Source organism: Lynx rufus, unplaced genomic scaffold (genome assembly GCF_022079265.1).
Source record: "Lynx rufus isolate CCGP_SWC_20201006 ecotype Redwood Valley unplaced genomic scaffold, mLynRuf1.p SCAF_26, whole genome shotgun sequence".
Classification (NCBI taxonomy): Eukaryota; Metazoa; Chordata; class Mammalia; order Carnivora; family Felidae; genus Lynx; species Lynx rufus.
The window spans coordinates 4715921-4732620 of record NW_025814841.1 but is presented as its reverse complement, the minus strand read 5'-3'; the positions used below and the strand labels follow the sequence as shown (position 1 = coordinate 4732620).

The 16700-nt window shown below is 46.4% G+C and overlaps 1 long non-coding RNA gene across 1 annotated transcript in view; it reads right to left on the bottom strand.

Annotated features, from left to right (window-relative positions):
* The window catches only part of LOC124519006 (uncharacterized), a 34593-nt gene extending 18274 nt beyond the window's left edge, over positions 1-16319 (bottom strand). Inside the window, exons 1-2 of the long non-coding RNA XR_006963968.1 lie at positions 16266-16319; positions 11361-11460 (exon numbers count right to left, since the gene is read on the bottom strand). This is a non-coding gene — a long non-coding RNA (uncharacterized LOC124519006). The remainder of the gene's footprint in view (positions 1-11360; positions 11461-16265) is intronic.
* Positions 16320-16700: the final 381 nt, after the last annotated feature.

The window sequence follows — 16700 nt, the reverse complement described above, 5'->3', positions numbered from 1 at the left end:
GCATGTGACTTTTAATCTCAGGGTCGTGAGTTCGAGTCCCATGTGGGGTGTAGAGATTACTAAAAAAAAAAAAAAAAGTGAAATAGTTTAAGTTCAAAGATAAAGTAACTAGAAAGACTATCTGGTTCTTAGAACAGGGAAGCCAGCTCCTGAATTTAAGTTTGTAGCCATAGGAAAACTGAAGTACAAGAAAGCTGTTTCCCTAATAATCTGTTTACAGAAAAAAACATACATCTTAAGCTTCATCACATAAAGTTTAAATATCTGCAGATTCATAAAAAAATATTTTAAACAAGGTAAAAGCTAAAATAAAATTCAGATTTGAGAGATTAAAAATAAAAGCAAGAAAAATAGACCCCTAAATGTTTCTATTTTTCGGTTCTACATGTATTTGTGTTGAGGACATTATATCGATACTAGCTTATGGGGATTATACTTTCATTTCACAAACATAAAAATGTATTTTAGGGGGCGCCTGGGTGGCTTGATCGGTTGGGCATCCGACTTCGGCTCAGGTCATGATCTCGCGGTCCGTGAGTTCAAGCCCCGCGTCGGGCTTTGTGCTGACAGCTCAGAGCCTGGAGCCTGTTTCAGATTCTGTGTCTCCCTCTCTCTCTGCCCTTCCCTGTTCATGCTCTATCTCTCTCTGTCTCAAAAATAAATAAACGTTAAAAAAATTTTTTTAATGTATTTTAGTATATTAATATGGTCCAACTCTCAAATTTTTGCTTATTATGAAATGAACAGTAAAAATAATTATAAAAAGGCAACCTATACACCTCAAGACAGCTTTCAGTGTGGCACGTATTTTCCAACTTGCCCTGCATCATTTGTTCTTTTTTAATCGCTTGAGGAAACTGCTTAAAAACAGGATTAAGGATGGTCAAACAAGATTGCTGTGGAAGTGATTTCAAGGCTACAAAGCAATTTTTGAGCCCCCAGGGGACTAAACCACTGAGACTCTTCAAAACAAAGACTTGTGTTTCAGGGGAGAGCCCCCCAGTGACGACGGGCTATGAGGCTGTAACGGACCTTCCACTCAAATCTCTCACTGATTTCCAGGAAGCAAGACAATCACCCACTTTCCTGACATATTAATCACTATATCCCAGGAACTGTGCAGGGCACTTTGCAAACATCATTCCTCCTAACCTCCACCCCTGCCCCATGCACAGCCCCGTGAGATAACTGTCATCATGATCCCCATTTTACAGAAAGGAAAGCTGATGTCCAGAGAGGTCTACTCTCTCTCCCAAAAGTCACATGGCAAGGGGGTGGCTGGGATTCAGTTGGGGTCTGTGTGATGCCCTTTTAACTTCCCACCTCTCACACTGTCATATTAGGCATGTTTTAACACTGAGACAAAAAAAACCCAGTAGGAATCAATGTAGGAAGGAGGGTGGAGTCCCCCCCAGATTGCATTTCTAAACTAAAATGCAAGAAAGATTCAGTGCTTTGACAGAAGAATATCTAGGTTCTCAGAGGACTCTCCATGGACATGGGGCTTAAGGAGATGAGGACCGTTAAGGCAATAGTGAGTGGAATATTTGAGCTGGCAAACTCCCTTCTCCCTTCGCTCAGCCTCCCCGCGGAGAGGAAGGGCTGCCCTTGACTGCTCCCCAGTCCTACAAGTTCCAGGTTGCAGCCTGGCCTCATAATACAGCTTGTCTGCGGGAGGCCTAGGGTAACACACCCACCCGCAGGCTGTGCTGGGGCCACTCGTGCGGGCCAAAGTCCAGGCAGCTCCACCCTGACGGGAGAGAAGAAGCCCCATGTCCACCCAAGTGTCCTGAGTCATTCGATCTAATTCCACTCGTGGTGAAACTCACGCTTCACTTTGGCGCTGTGGCTCCTGCTGTCTATTTGACAAAGCCCAGGAGGGGAACAGGATGGGGCAGGGCAGTCAGAGATGGGGTGGGGGCTCCCACCACCCTTGGATTTCAGGTTAAATCTCTTTACCCTCCCTTGACCCTCAAGACCAGAAGGAGTTGGGCTGGTGGGGACCTCTTAGATCGCTTTGGACCTAAAATCTTATGAAATTTATCCAAAGGGGGAAAAAAAAAAAAGACTAGAAAAAGGAATGAGGGCAGGTCTCCTACCAAAAAAAAAAAAAAAAAAAAAAAAAAGGTTTCCAAGGATTGTCACAGATAAATCTTTGGATAATTTGAACTTATAATTATCCTTAGCTTCCAGCTTTATTTACTTCAGTAACCCAAGGCAGAACCACTCGTGGATCCTTTTCATGAACTGTAGCACTGTTTAAGCCTCCACCCCCCAAATTCCCCTCCCTGATTACACTCTCCTACCCTCCTAAATCTAGCCTTCCACCTCACCCAACAGTGAGGTTTTCCATTCCTGCTGTTCCAGCCCTTTAGGAACATGGGTCACTCGTGTCCCTGGGATCGATCTCCCCTCTGTCCTATACCTGCCATCCTTCCCACACAGTCACTATGGTGTAAGGGGGGAAGTTACGGGGGCCTGTGACTCGGGCCTGGTCAACAGATACTTGCTGCTTACACTGACCGAGGCACTCTTCTAAGTACTTTTTTAAAATATATTTTTTAAGTCTGTTTTTTTGTTTTGAGGGGGGGAGGGGCAGAGAGAGTGGGAAAGAGAGAATCCCGAGCAGGCTCCACACTGTCAAGGCAGAGCCCGATGTGGGGCTCGATCTCATGACCTCAGCCAAAATCAAGAGTTGGTTGCTTAACAGACTGGGCCACCCGGGCAACCCCCTCCTAACTACTTTCTAAATGTTAACTTATTTAGGCTACATGACAACCCTATCAGAGGAGTACCATTCTCATTTTGGAAAGGAGAACATTAAGAGAACTTAAATCACTTGCCCAAGGCACACAGCTAATAAGCTGTATTTTCCTCTCACTAGTATGATTGGTTCAGCATTGTACCTGGGAGCAAATAAGAGCCTATATGATGCAATTGCTGGGGCTTCTCCACAAGAGACTTTTGTTCTCACTTGTGCTTGAAGTAGGGTAGATGTGAGGAGCAGTGCAGCCAGCCCCCTGCCCCCACATTCTTTATGAAGGAAGCCATTATAGGACTGAGGGAAAGAAAGAGAGAAACTAAGTCTCAGCAACAAACTGGGAGCCCCTGATCAAACTGTACCTGAAGGCAGGCCTACTTCTGACTTTTTCAGTTTGGTGAGCTAGTGAATTACTTTTCTGTTTAAAAAAGATTGGTTTGACTTATCTTTGACTTGCAGTAAAAAAAAAAAAAAAAAAATTCCTAGCTATGGGGCACCTGGGTGGCTCCTTCGGTCGAGCATCTGACTTTGATTCAGGTCATGATCTCATTGTTTGTGAGTTTGAGCCCCCAAAGCAGGCTCTCTCTCTCTCTCTCTCTCTCTTTCTCTCTCAATATAAAGAAAACATTAAATTAAAAAAATTCCTAGCTAGTGCAGCTTAGTGCATCAACTGCATAATTATGCCTATATAACTTCTCACTATTACAAAGTCAACTGACGAGAAAAATAAGCATGCTTTGATGAATACAAACACTTAAATGCTTAAAAGTTTTGTGTTGGCATCATACCACCAAAATCATGATTCATGCAGATAAGCACCAGTATGCACACATGTATCGCCTCGATTGTTTTTAAGGTCAACGCAATGTTTAAAAGGTCAATGCAGAACTAAAAATGTCCAAATCAGTGACACCTTTACAAAAAGTCTGCCGTCTGCACAGGGATGGCCTAAATGTGACTCTTCCCTCCATTCTGGTGTAAGCCCCTAGCCTCACTTCAGCCCCTGTCGATCTGCTGCGCTGCAGAGTGTCTCTTGATGACCTTTGTTTTTGTAGACTTTTCTGCTGCATCTAACCCTATTTGCCCTCTGCTTTTTTATTCTCTTCCTTTGGATACCTGTTAACAGTTTACTTTGTCTTCTCTCTTTTTTTTTTTTTTAAAGCAATTTCTTAAAAATGTTTATTCATTTTTGAGAGAGAGAGACAGAGTGCGAACAGGGGAAGGGCAGAGAGAGAGAGGGAGACACGGAATCCAAAGCAGGCTCCAGGCTCCAAGCTGTCAGCACGGAGCCTGATGCGGGGCTCGAATTCACGAACCACATGACCTGGGCCCAAGTCAGATGCTCAACCGGCTGAGCCACCCAGGGGCCCCTCTCTTCTCTTTTTTATCTCCACTTTCCCCCACTTGTACATCACAAGGGTTGGCATCTCTCAACATTTTCTTCTCCACAGAATGAAACTTAGTCGATCTTAGGATACAGGCTTAGCTGCTGTGGCAAAAAAGACACTCTCGCCCTCCGGCTTCCCCACAGAGTAACCCACGACACCAGCTCCCACGAGAGACAAGTGTGTTTCCCTTTCACTTGCTAGCCGTCTGTGTTCCACAGACCATCCGGGAGCCGGGTTATTTCTGTCTAGCTCTCCCACCATTCCTACGAGGGATATCATTGTTTTGGTGATCGGAGCTGCCTCCCCCCGCCCCCCCCCCCAGCCTGTTGACAGTGGGAAAAGAGAATGACAGAAAGGAAACAGTTTCCTTTTTAAAAGGCATGACCTAGGCGTCGCACACATCGCCACTTCCACTCACATCCACTTGGTCACGTGGCCACAGCAAGGTGGGGTGAGGGGGGCGGTCAACCTGGGAAAGAAACATCATCTCAAGCTGGGTGGCCATGTGCCCGGCTCCAACTAGGGACAGTGGATCCCGGCAACAATGAGCAGTCTCTGCCAGCATCCCTGGCTTCTTTCTCTGTCTTCTCTCCCTGGGCACCTCACCCTGTCTCCACTCTGTCCTCCACACGGTGACCCGCAAGGTTCCAGCCCGACTGCATCCCGGGCTGCCCCACACCCAGATCCACCTGCACGCTCCCCCCATGACCTCCCTCTGCCTTCCCTGTCCTCTAGAGGAGCCACCACACTCCTGGTCACTCAGGCCCCAAATTTGGTATCATCAACTCCCGTCCCCAAGCCCTGGTGCCTCGTGCTCCCACATGACTGAGCGATCCCCAGATAAGGGCTCCTGTCCGTTCCTGTCCATTTCCTTCTTCCCACCACCCGAGCTGCCGTACAAGCCTCCTGCCCAGCCTCTCCGCATTCAGGCTCTCCCCTTCCAGCCTGGCCTTACTCACAGCCATTATCCAAGAAGCGTTTATAAAGTGTGACTCAGACCACGATACTCCCTGTTCAAACCCTTCTTTGACTCCACCTGCCTATGGCTGAAAGTCAGAGCTCCTGGAGAGGCAGTTAACAGTATACCCTCTGGAGGTTCTCCCCGGACTCCCAGAGTTATAAACCATAGGTACAAAACCTCTCACCAGCGGGCCCAGAGCCCTCCTATTTCTGGCTCAGGCTATTTCCTCTGTGGCTCTTCCCGCCTGCCCCATACCCCGTGTGCCCAGCAAATCCTACCCAGCCTCCAAGGTCCAGCAGTCAACCTCCTCCCATGTCCCTGCCTCGAGTTCCAGCTCCCACCCCACCCCTACCCCCCACCCCAAACACCCAGGCTTCTCTGCTTTTGTGGCCCTTTGCTTATAAACTCTTGTTTGGTCCTAGACCCAGCCTGCCTAGATGCGTCCAGATGCCTTCTCCTTGACGGACAGCCCTGAGCTTTGTCCCTTGGCACACTGTCTCCCCTACATGCAGGGTCGCAGGCGTCTGCTCCTTCCTCTTGCCGCGAATCTAACTCTATGACCACTTTCTTGCTAAAGTGCAAAACTTCCTGAAGGGAAAGGGGACCCGCGGAGGGAGCTAGGTCGCTGCTGAAGCTCAGGGCTCCGTGGTTTTGCACTTGAGCTGGCCCCCCGTGTTGGCGGCTGTCCCTGTCAGCGTGACCTAAGAATCAGCTGCGGGGCCCTCTCCTGCCAGCTCCTGCCAGCACAGTGGTCTGCCTTCCAGAGCTGTTCAGCCTGTGGGCTAAATGCTTTCTGTAACCTGATCCAGAGTTAAAAATAACTCAAAGGTCTGACCCACTAAGAGCCTCCTTGGATCTTCCAGGTGGGGTAAGCTTTTCCTGGCAGCTTAGGTACATGCTTTAAAATGACCACCCCCCTCCCCCCACTTCACCTCACTTTCACCTACACTGCCGGGGGCCTTGCCTCTCTTGGCCCAGGTTTGGTGAAGGCCTCTGGCTTTCTCCCTCCCTGTGGGGCTGGCCGAGTGCAGTGGGTCCCACCCGCCCCTGGGCTTCCTGGGCCTTGGGTGGAACTGCTGAGGTCACAGCCAGATGTGCTCCTGCTAACAGACGCTGGGCAGACACCAGTCCCCGTGAGTTCTCTTGGCTGAGCGCCCCTTCTCACCCCCCCAGCCCCGGCCAGACTGCCAGAGACCTGCAGCCAGCAGCCACCACAGGGTGAGCTGAGGACAACCACTTGGCCCTCCCGTCAACCAAGAGTGACACTATCATCTCTGTTCCCTTGGCCTTCTTTCCACCCAGAATCAAGGCCAGATGGAAAGTTCCAAATGGTATTTCTTCAGGAGGTGGCCTTTGGTGGGTAGCAGCGGTGTTGAAAATGGGCTTCTCTTCCTGCCCAGGGCAACAGTCTCATCTTCAGCTAAAGGGAAGCTTCAAGCCTCTGCCATTTGGAACTTGTCCCCAGGCAGCCAATGGAACCTGCAGCTGGGACTGAGACCAGGACAGCCAAGGGGAGGCCTGGCAGCGATCCGGACCCAGGTTCTAGGTGTTCCTAAAGCCCAACGATACATCTGCGCTTCCTGGGGTCATGGAGCTCAGACATTCCACTTTTAGCCATTTGAATTGGATTTTTGCCAACTGCAACAAAAAAGGACCTGATAAATATATCTCCTAATTGGTCTTCCTGTCTCCAGGCTTGCCAGCATCCAAGCCAGATGGATCTTTCTAAGCTGCTGATCTAGACACCATCTTCCTGCCTAGAACTCTTCAGTGACCCCCAGCCATTGAGGAGAATGCCCAAATTCTTCAGCATGGCCTTCCTTAGACTCTGGCATCTGAGCCAACCTTTCCAACCTCAACTCCTGCCGTTTCCATTTCTTCCGTTTACATAAGACCACTCCTTGGTGCCAGAACCATGGGCCACGTGCTCACAGCTCCAGGGCTTGCTTAGACTTTTCCTTCTGCATGAGTGCCATTTCTCACCAAATGGACACCCACCTGTCTTTTGGGTTCCATCTCCCACGACGATGATGGCGATGACTTTCTCAACAATACTCATACCAAAAACAGTTGTGTCCTTAGCTTCAATTTCAAAACACTTGATTAATCCATCATTCAACAAATATTTGTCGAGCACTCCTATGTGCCAGGCACTGTTCCCAGAGCTGCTGGACTCAAATGACACAGCCTTTGCCCTCATAGAACTTAGGGTCTAGGTGGATGGGAGGTGGGTAGGAAGTATAGACAAATTAGAGTGCTCTTGGCTCCAAGAAACAGACTAATTCATTCAAAGTGGCATAAGCAGGGGCGCCTGGGTGGCTCAGTCGGTTGGGCGTCCGACTTCGGCTCAGGTCATGATCTCACAGTCTGTGAGTTCGAGCTCCGCATCGGGCTCTGTGCTGACGGCTCAGAGCCTGGAGTCTGCTTCCAATTCTGTGTCTCCCTCTCTCTCTGCCCCTTCCCTGCTCATGCTCTGTCTCTCTCTGTCTCAAAAATAAATAAAAACATTAAGAAAAAAAAATTAAAAACAAAAAACCAAAAAAACAAAGTGGCGTAAGCAGTGAGTGCTATATTATGTAGCATAAGAAGTCAGGAGGTAGGCAAATTGAGAGTTGGTGGATTCAGTGGGTCAGTGATGTCTGGGACTGGGGATATGAGGTAGAATAAGGGACCTACCTTACAGGACTGCTGTGGGATTAAATGAGTTTACACATTTAAAGCAATAGAACAGTCCCAGGCACATAGTAAGTGTTCAGTGAGCATTAGTTATTTATGAGCTCAAAGACGTATCAGCAGCGCATCGGTGAGTGAATGGGTAAGCAAATTGTGGTCTGTTGAGCCATGAAAGGGGATGAAGTGCTAATACATACTACGATCACGATAAATGTCAAAAGTATAATGCGAAGTGAAAAAAAGTCAGGCACAGAAGGTCACGCAGTGTATGATTTCTATTTACATGAAATATTTGGAGTAAATAAATCCATAGAGACAGAATGCGGATTGGTGGTTGCCCGGCTCGGGAGAGGGGAGAGTGGGGAGTGACTGCTTAATGGGTATGAGATTTCCTTTTGGGGTGATGAAAAGTTTTGGACCTAGCTAGAGGGGGTGGTTGTACAACGCTGGGGGTGCCCTAAATGCCACCGGATAGTCACTTTAAAATGGTTAATTTTATGCCGTGTGAATCTCACCTCAGTAAAGTAAACATATCCATGAGGTTGTTCACGGAGACACGGTTTAAAAAAGCAAAACACTGGATACAATCTAATATCCATCAATGTTAAATAAATTAGGGCCCACCCACACCATGTCATATCATTTAGCCATTTAAAAGAATGAGCTAGAGCTGTATATACTAACTTGGGAAGATCCCTAAGACATACAGTTACATGGAAAAAAAAAAGTCATAGAACATTCTAGTGTGATTCTATTTTTTTTTAAGTTTATTTATTTATTTTGAGAAAGAGAGAGAAACAGACCACATGAGCAGGGGAGGGGCAGAGAGAGAGAATCCCCAGCAGGCTCTGCACTACCAGTGCTAAGCCTGACCCCAGGGCTCGAACTCGCAAACCGTGAGATTGTGACCTGAGCCAAATCCAAGGGTCAGACACTTAACCGACTAAGACACCCAGGAGCCCCAGTGTGACTCTATTTATTAATTATAAAGTGATATGTAATGGGGCGCCTGAGTGGCTCAATCAGTTAAGTCTCCGGCTTTGGCTCAGGTCATGATCTCACAGTTTGTGAGTTCGAGCCCCATGCCAGGCTCTGTGCTGACAGCTCGGAGCTGCTTCAGATTCTGTGTCTCCTTCTCTCTCTGCCGGTCCCCTGCTCGTGCTCTGTCTCCCTCTCTCAAGAATAAATAAACATTAAAAAAATTTATAAAATGATATGTGTATGTGTATTAGTTTATAAATGCATTCAAAGGGGCCTGGAAACCCAACTAACTGTTGAGAATGGTTACGTCGGCGGTGACCTAAGAGGTGAAAGGGATCTTGTGCTTATTAACTTGTGTACTCAAGCAGTATTGCTAACTTTTATGATGAGAATCTTCCCAGGAAATACAAATTAAAGTAAACATGAGAAATCACTTTCAATGCACCAGACTGGCGAAATCAGGAAAAAAAAGGATAAGACCTACTGCTGGTGGGATGTGGGAAGAGGGTGTTCTCATTCAGCGCTGGGGGAAATGGGAAGAGCTATCGCTTCTTTGGGACCTAGTCTGCCGGCATCTATTCAAATAAAAATACATATACATGTTGGCCCAGTAATCTCATTATTTTCTTAATAACAGCTCTCCTGAGCTACGGTGTATATGCCATACAAGTCACCCACTTAAAGTATACGATCCTACGGTTTTTAGTACATTCAGAGTTGTGAAACCACCACCACAACCAATTTCAGATTCTTTTCATCACCCCCCAAAAGAACCCCGACCCTGCCTGGCATCCGTTAGCAACCAATCACTTCTCTTTTCCCACCCACCCCTAGGCACCCATCAACAATCTATATCTGTCTCTTTGAATTTGCCTATTCTGAACACTTCATATAAGTGGAATCGTATTTATAACTGGCTCCTCTCACACAGTGTCACGTGTTCAAGGTTCATCCTTGTTGCAGGAGTCTCATTCCTGCAAATCCATTCCATAGCAATAAAAGCACCTGTGCCTCAGGACATATGTACGAGGATGTTTATGGCAGAAATGTTCACGACAGTAAAAAGAGAGAAAGAGAAAAGGAAAACTGGCAGTGTCACGGATGGTCATTAATCGGAATGGGGCCCGGAAGGTGACACCACTAGAAAAGAATGTACGAGCACCAGGCCACTTGAACTGAAGGGAATTCCCTGAGCAAGAAAAAGGACGATAGAGAAGGATGCACAAAATATTCAAATCCAATTTTTGATCTAGAAACTCATTTTAAAATACTTTTTGGGATAAGTTTGTTTATTTTGAGAGGGAGAGAGAGAGCACACGCTAGTGGGAGAGAGGCAGAGAGAGAAACACAAGCAGACTCTGCACTGTCCACACAGAGCCTGACGTAGGGCTCAACCTCACAAATCGTGAGAGCGTGACCTGAGCCGAAATCAAGAGTCAGACGCTTAACCGACTAAGCTAACCAGGTGCCCCAACTTACAAACTTATTTCATTTATTTACATTTTTAAATGTCCGCTTGTTTTTGAAAGAGAGAGAGATTGAGGGCCAGAGCATGAGCAGGGGAAAGGCAGAGAGAGAGAGAGAGGGAGACAGAATCTGGAGCCGGCTCCAGGCCCTGAGCTGTCAGTGCAGAGCCTGACGTGGGGCTCGCGGGAGAACCGCGACATGAACCGCGAGATCATGACCTGAGTCAAAGTTGGAGCCGCCCAGGGGCCCCTATACAAATTCACTGTATAAACACTCCTCCCTACTTAGGCCTTATACCTGAATCTGAGAAGACCTGAACTGGATTCAAAGACGGCAGAGATGAAGCTCTTTAGTATTGCTCAGTCCTACTCACAAGCTCCACCGAGTGTAAAAAGTTGCGAGAACAGCACAAAGAGTGCATCAGAGAGAGGGAGGTTCCAGGGATTGCCTTCTGTTCCTCCTACAGAAGGCCCCAGCCAGAGGAGGCTGCCCTAAACAGAGGCCTCCTGGGCTTTACCATCCACACCCACGAAGGCCTGGCCAGCATCTGATGATGTCACATGTCACCCAGCAATTCAGGTGCTCTGCGAACCCGGCCGGCCAAGCCCACCATCCACGACTCATCCACACTGAGCGACTCCCCTTTGCGGTGCCCGAGTCTCAGGTCCTATGGCTGCCCAGCATCTGTGTCTGCATTTACATTATCCAGGGCTTTACCATTCAGGTCCACATGGGAGCTTTCCGTGGACAGGCCTGGCTATGGCTTCTTACAGTGTGTGTAGATGGGGAATGATAAGGACGGACACGTAGTTGGTTGTAATCATGCACTACGGGAGTGCGTAGGTAGGGGGTAGGGGCCATGTGGTGAAGGGAAGACCAGAGAGGGAAGCGGGGGGCCAATAATAAATGGAAAAACAAACCAGAGTGGAACCACATACAATTGCATTTATGCATCTGGAGAAACTTTTGCATATGCCAAGGCATATAAAAAGAAATTAAATTTAAAAATTAAAAAGACAAAGAGAATATCCACGCTACTTGGGTGATTAAAAAAAAATCAAAACAAAAAATGCCAGCTGCCTGACTGCACGAAGGACTGAATTCTTCTCTCCCTTCTTCCAGATCTTACCTCAGGGAAGGGTTTTGTGCAGAGGACTGTGAGCTCACAAGCTGCCGTTTGCTTCATGTGTTCCCTTAACACAGCTTCCTGGAACACATTAGCCGCTTTCCTACAAAAGTCTACAATGAATAATTGAAATTAAACATTCCTGGTCAAAATAAATCAACACTGAATGACACATTGCCCTGATTTTTCCTGTTTCTCACATCGTTCCTAATCCACCAAATGTGGTAATTTAAATTAAATTGAATTTCCTTGTCTTCTTGCTGAATTTGCCAGGTTCCACTAAACTGACCATCAGGTGAAAGCAGCAAATGAACTACAGTGAAATCCTGAGCCAGAGACCTGACTGACATGTGTGTGTATGAGGAAGGGTTGTTCTGAGGCTTCTTGATTAGCTGACACAAGGTGACAGATCATAGACTCGAACGAGTGGCTCAAAAACCATCCATGAGTGGATAATATCATTGAGAACCCTGGATTTCCAACATTCTTCTCTTGCATTCTCACGTGTTGACTTTCCATCCTAGATTTGTTACCTCATTATCATGAGTGAATGGTGGCCTCACGGGGTGCCTGGGTGGCTCAGTCGGCTAAGTGTCCAACTTTTGATTTCAGCTGAAGTCATGATATCGTGGTTTGTGAGATTGAGCCCCACATCGGGCTCTGTGCTGACAGTGTGGAGCCTGCTTGGGATTCTCTCTCTCCCTTTCTCTCTGCTCCTCCCCTGTCATGCTGTCTCTCAAAAAAAAAGGAAAGAAAAAGAAAAAAAGGTGGCCTCACAAAAGATATGTCCACCTAGAACCTGTGACTGTGACCTCATTTGGACCAAGAGTCTTTGTAGACATAATTAATCTCAAGATGCCTCACAAAAGAGCGATCAACCCAGAACCTGTGACGTTGACCTCATTTGGACCAAGAGTCTTTGTAGATATAATTAATCTCAAGACAAGATTATCCTGAATTAGGATGGACCCTAAATCCTATGACAAGTGTCTTTAGAAGAGAAAGGGAGGAAAAATACCAAGAAGGAGCTGTGAAGACAGAGGCACAGAATGACAAATTCTCACTCAGAGATTCTGGAAGAGACCAACCTTGCCGGTGTCTTGACTTCAGACTTCTGGCCTCCAAAATGACGAGAAAATAAATTTCTGTTGTTTTAAGTCACTGAGTTTGTGGTCATTTGTTACAGCACTTCTAGAAAACTAATACACTTCTGGTCTAAATATGGCTGCTGCCTCACAAGCATCACATCCTCACACCCTTTTATTCACAGTGGAAAGAAAGAGAGCAGGGACAGGAAGGAATTTTATTTTTCATTAGCAGAATTCTACTCCCCTTATTTCTTATTAAAAAATAAGAAAATTTTGGAAAACGAGTATTTGTCAGAAAGAAGCAACAAGAGTTTGAAAACGTGGGGGATGACAGCGGACAGTGAGGAGGGCCTTTTTAGTGGTCAAAAATGGTTACTGTCATTTAATGAGTGGGCACCAGCTATCCTAAAAGTCTTGTAATGTGTCCTCTGTTGAGACATACTAGGGATCAATTATGAGTTAGCCCTGCAGGCTGGATCCTGGTTGCCCTGTTAACAAGAAACCAGGTGGGGGGCGGGGGGGGGGGGAGGGAGGGGACAGGAGAAGTGGCAGACCGGCAGGCAACTAACAATGCCTGTCACACATGGGAATGACTCACTGTGATATAAAGCTATGGCACAGAAACTGACTTGGATGGTAGCAGGTGTTCTTGGTTTTGTTGGTGTGTGGCCAGATTCATTCATTCATTCACCCACTCATTCACTGATTCAATGAGCCCAACTCGAATAGACTTAAGCCAAAAAAAAAAAAAAAAAAAAAAAGTATTATTAGTACATAAAACCAAAGTCCAGAAGAAATTTGGGGGAATCTGCAGGGGCTCCAGTGCTGTCATTAGGACCTGGTCTCTCTCTACGTGTATCCTTTGACTGCTTTCTCTGTGTTCATTTCATTTAAATAAGCTCCTCTCATTCAGAGGTGAAATGGCTAAGAGTTATTCCAGGTTCACATTCCAGTCAAAAACATCCCCCCCACCCTGCCCCACCTGCTCCAGGAAAGAGAGATCCTTTTTACAAGGGTTCCATTAAACCTCCCGACACTAAGTGTCATTGGGCCATCTGGACCAAGTGCTCACTCCTGTGCCATCTCTGTGCCTGAGGGTAGATTACACAGCCAGTTGAGGTTGGATTGCAGGTGGCCCATGTTGCAAAGGGGAGGGGACATTGCGAGGGGGCTCGTGGATTTAGCCACTCCAAACATATGCACTCAGAGTGGGGAATTGGTTTCCCAGGGAAAATCAGATTAAAAAAATATTAATGAATTTAGAGCAAGCAAATGTGACAAATGCCTGCTGCACTCCAAGTCTGTGAAATGAATGTCATCGTACATGAGCATAAGATAGATGTGTATGGTCCAGTGCAAATTCATCATTACTCTTGATGGGAGGAGGGCAGTTTAGAGTACAGGAAGGGCCTTCTAAAGGGGGAGGGGGTCAGTAGCATCATCTAGACGGATAGTAATAATTGAGTTCCACAAAGGGAAAGCTGAGGATGCTATAGGAAACTATACTGGCAAAATTACGTTAAATTAGGATTTGTAATACTTAATCTATCAGGTGTAATATTGGACATTGATCAGACCATCTGGTTTGATGTTTAGAGAGCATTCCAAACATCAAAAATATCAAAATGAGGTCCAAGATCCCCTTCTATTTAACTACTATGTCTGGTCATACAAACTACACAGCTCATTTGTGGAAAATGATGTGAGGTAGGAGTGTTTGGGAAGATTTTCAAGGTGACGCTTTGGTTTCCACTTAGATAAGGAGGTTGACCTATGGCTAAATATGCATTAACCTTACCAGATGAAGAGGAGGAAGAAGAAGGAGAAAAAGAAGTCCGAAAGAAAGAAAGAAAGAAAGAAAGAAAGAAAGAAAGAAAGAAAAAGAAAGAAAGAAAGAAAGAAAGAAAGAAAGAAAGAAAGAAAGAAAGAAAGAAAAAGAAGTCCTGTAAAGTCGCTAGTAGCCACATGGACCCATGGGCAGGTCACCAAGCAACAGCGTTAACTAGCACTGCTCTTCATGATTTCAGAGTACAAGCCAATTGCTGAAATGATTCGGTCCCATCAATGGAAATGGGCTTCTCTGTATAGTTCTGTATTATGTGACCATCTCACACCAAGATCCCAAACGTTGGCCCTTGAGTACAACCGGAATACGAAAACCTCCCTGCGTTCTGTTAAGCCAGCTCTAGGCACTGGCACAGAAGGCTGTTGTTCACAATGACGTGACTTGGTCTCATCCTGGGGTTGGAGCCCCAGCAAAATTCTGTCTTGCCCTCAAAGATGACCCATGTAAGACAGGTTAAGGACTATAGAACACTCCAGCCTGGTCTCCCAGAAGTGGCGTGGTGGTGGGAGCACCGTGTCAGATCTGTGTTCTTTGGAGGGCAAGTTGCAGAACTTCAAGTTCTCCGCCTCTGGCTGCCTCCTCAGACATGCAATTCAGTGCCAAGTACATGCGTTTAGTTACCGCCCGTTTGGACGGTGAAAAATCAAGTGCATTTCTGACATTCTTTCTCCTTCTGTGATTCCCTAAAACTTAGGGAAGTGTAATCTGCCTGGAAATGCTCAGTCTTCCAGGTGTCAAAACAGCACGTGCGTGGACTGGGCACCCAGGTGTTTGGAGAGCTGTGATACTGCAAAGCACTTTGCAGAGTTCTGCATTCTCAGACGGTCATGTTTTTCTCCGCTTTTTACTACATACCGATTACTAAAAAGATATATAGACTGGGCATGAAAATGTCTTAGAAAATATTACAAATGAAAGTCATGTATAAATACATTCTTCTGCTTGAATGTCAAAGTAACAATTACCATAACTAGCATATTCTGTTGCAGACACTGCTAAGCACTTTATATGGAGCATCTCACGTACCCCTCACAATACCTCAGTGAGGTACCTACCTAGTATTCCCATTTTATAGATACAGAGAATGAGGCTAAAGAGGTCAAATAACTTGCCCAAGGTCACACAGTGAGTGACAACACTGGGATTTGAACCCAGGAAGATTGACTTTTCGTTACTTTCCTTTCTAACCCTCACCATGTATAAGGTCGTACTTGGCATATTAGTTTTGATAAAGAATATATTCCTTTACAGGGGTGCATGGGTGGCTCAGTCGGTTAAGCATCCAACTCTGGCTCAGGGTTCGTGAGTTCAAGCCCTGTGTCGGGCTCTGTGTTGACAGCTCAGGGGCTGGGACCTGCTTCGGATTCTGTGTCTCTCTCTCTCTCTGTGCCTCCCTCACTTGTGCTTTCTCTCTCAAAAACAAATAAACATTTAAAAAAAAAATTTTTTTAAAGAATATATTCCTTTACAGTAAGATCGGGGTGACTTCATACTGGCTATTTCCAATAATCACAGGAAATCCCTAATTTCCACGTACTTCAGGTTTCCAGAACTTGGAAGATTGAGAACAGTGCAGGTTGGAGGCAAACAGAACTCATCAGCCCAGCCCAGTCGGAGTGTGCCCCTAATACCCAGGAGCAACTCTGACACAAGCTCATCTTAGGTTTCTGGCACTAAGGAGCATTCCAGACAGAGCAACAGGGGATGAAAAGGTGACAGGAGCATTAATTATCTCCAGGCTTAGCCAGTTGGGGGCTGTCAGACACCCTTTCCTATCTAGACCAGGGTCAAAAGTTCTCCTACTAATAATAGCTGGGCCAGGCCAGCTTTGCTGCTTCAAAGGTTTATCAAAGCTCACACAACAGCTCTGGGGTGGCCAAAGCGCTCTCGGAGGGGTCAGCAAAGAGTCAAGAAATGGCGCCTGTGTTTCTTTAAAACTTATTCAAGTAGGTGCCCTCCCTGCCCACCACCTACCTAGTTGGGTTCAAAGTTTGGTCCTTCCTGTAACACTGATGTGGGTGGAAGAACTGGGAGGATTGTTCCAGTTCACTGATCTTTCCGGAAGCAGTGGGCGGGCTGAACCACAAGGTGATTGACAGGCCCCAGGAGTCCAAGAAGGCACTGCATCCTGTCTGATACCAGGACCCCCCGGACCCTCTGAGACAGGAATGAGACTCTGTTTTTCCTGTCAGTAAAAACGCTGTCTCTTTGATAATTAACAGTTGTTCTAGTAGCTAAAGAAAAAAACACTGCTAGGGAAAAAAAATATGCAAAATTTCCTGCAACAATTGAAGCTTTCTGTGAACGGAAGTTGTAGTCGGTGGTCCAAGTCTCCAGGCTAACAGGAAGTACCTGTTCTCACCCCTCTCCTCCAAAATAATCCCTGAGGCTCCCAGGCCTGACATCCAG